The sequence below is a fragment of the Ciona intestinalis genome, unplaced genomic scaffold, assembly GCF_000224145.3.
Source record: "Ciona intestinalis unplaced genomic scaffold, KH HT000373.1, whole genome shotgun sequence".
NCBI lineage: Eukaryota > Metazoa > Chordata > Ascidiacea > Phlebobranchia > Cionidae > Ciona > Ciona intestinalis.
Window position 1 is genome coordinate 1,713 of NW_004190694.1, and position 2,597 is coordinate 4,309.

Consider the following 2,597-nt stretch of genomic DNA (forward strand, 5'->3'; position numbering starts at 1 on the left):
AATCTCGGTATTCACAGACGGAGCTACACCTGATGACGCCGCGTACTCACTTTCCAAAACCTCACACGATTTCGCAGTTTTATTTGATGTACTGCTGGCGTTATCAGACGGAGAAAAAAAGGACGAGATGGCTGCCTGTCTACGGATGGTTTTCTTTGCTGGCATTTTTCTTAACTTGATCGATATTTCGCTTATTAAATAAATACTTTCGTTTATGAAATAAATACAAGTAAGTTCATGTGAGTTTGTAATTCTTATTCCGGATAAAAACCGTTTGTTATGACACAATGCTGTTTTTGTTACGTAATATTGAGCGTCACAATTCCTGATTGTGATCACGCATTGCAAAATACGTAAATCGTAGTTCAGGCCACACGTTACAAACAGAAACAGCAGTCGTATTATTGTAGTTTAAAACCAATCTTACCCGTTTCCTATTATGTGCGTTATTATTTATGTTAGTCATTGTATGTTTTTATGGAGTACGTTACGTTTTATACGCGTCCATTTTCTAAGCAAAAACTTGCGGACCCCCCCCTTTTTAAATTCCTGGATACGCCCCTGCGGAATATCACTAGAGTAGGAACAGCAAAAACAGGTAAGGCGCTTGGTGGGGAAAAGAACAATGCAAAAAACAAACACTAAAAACACTGCTTTTAATTATGCACTAAAGTGTAACTGCTAGATATCCGAACATGTTTCAGGTTCAAAAAACTTTTCAATGTTTCTGCTTTTAATTATATGCACTAAAATGTAACTGCTAGAAATCCGAACATGTTTCAGGTTCAAAAAACTTTTCAATGTTTTAGTTTTTAATTAGATATTTCACCAACCTGAAATGCAGCTCCATCTTTTCTACAAAAGTAAATTTGAGATTATAGATCCATCTTCTCTTTGTCTGCAGTAAAATGTGAACCCTAAATTCCCACCTTTTGGCTTTTTAATTCCCATCATCCAAAATAATCTCTAGGCTACACAATCTTTGTTTGGAAATACATTCTTATCTTTGATGCATATATGGATGCTGAATCATGCATATAATGGATGCTGAATCACATTTTCCTAGCTGTAGGTTTTGTTCTACAGGTTTTGTTTTAAGGTATATTTATAGCCCTCACTGAATAAACAGGATTGCTGGTTGGGTTAAATGACTTCGTGCTGTGTGTGGTGGATACAATACCAAGCAAAGAAATCAAAGAACTTGATGTCGCAAATATAGGGTAAGAGCTTTTGTAGGTGTTGCTAAGTACATGCATAGTTTAATAAAGAAGTAGTTTCACGGGTACGCGATATCACGTGGTTTACGCATGACTGTGGTCCCACTCCGCGGCAAATTGACTGGCAGAGAATAGCGTTAGTTGTATTGTATTGGTTAGCGGTGCGTCTCTAATGTTTGGCGTAACAACACAAACTTGTTTTACAATACAAAAACTAAATAGTATCCATGTTCGCAATGTCAATTTCTAAGAGTAGTAGTAATACAAGTGTATGTGACTATAGTATTTTTGAATTGGTTGTTATAAAGATTTTGTTTTTCTGCTGTCAGACTTACTTGTAACTTGTACACCCGAGATCATTTAGCAAATATGTGTTTCCACTTCTGTTGAGTCCGATGAAATCATCCAAGAATTTATGAATATACCAGAGTTTGAATTGAAGAAAGCATTGATACAGAAATAGGTTTGGGATCACGGGAAACTTGAAAAACTGTTAAAAAGAAATAATGAAAAACTTTGATCCTTCAAAAGAACTTACAAATCATGGAGAGGTATTTGCCAAAAAGTGGATAGCAAATGCACAAATTGCAGTAAAGAGTTTGAAATTGAAGAAAGCATTGATACAGAAATAGGTTTGGGATCACGGGAAACTTGTGCAGGTCAACCTGAAAAACTGTTAAAAAGAAATAATGAAAAACTTTGCATGGAGAGGTATTTGCCAAAAAGTGGATAGCAAATGCACAAGATGCAGTAAAAACATTGACATTCTCGAAATTAATATTGCAGACTATCCATATGTCATGATAGTGATCGTTTTTTTTAATCTAGCACCTTCAGATAAATTCAGTGGGCCGCATTTGTTGTTAATGCTTATTAAAGAATGCTCAAAAAGTACAAGAAAAATTGAAAGCTCTTCTGGACTAACTTATAAAGGCATTAGTGAAGTGGAAAACGATGGAATTGAGTATTTGGCTGGGTTACACTGTTATGAAAGCTTCAAAAAAGTTTGGATCCGAAATAATTTCACCTTTCATACAAGACGAGCCACATGGCAATTTAATCAAAATAATGGAGAAAAAGCAAGGAGTTCTATTTTATCCTAGTGAAGATTTGATGTACATTTTACAATATTGTTTCCAAATATGTACTAAAGAAGTTGAAAAGAAACCTCAAGATGCCATTTTCAATCAATCAACAGAAACTATCCTAAAAAGCGAAAGATTTCACATATCATTGTGCAAATTTAATGACATGTCAAATGCTAATTGCCTTTCTGTTTTGTCTTTTATTGTCAAATTGTTTGTTAGAGTTTTTTGGCTTACACCTTTGCAAAAAAACTTAAGATCGAAGGGGTTGCGCAGTGATTTAAAACGCAAAACA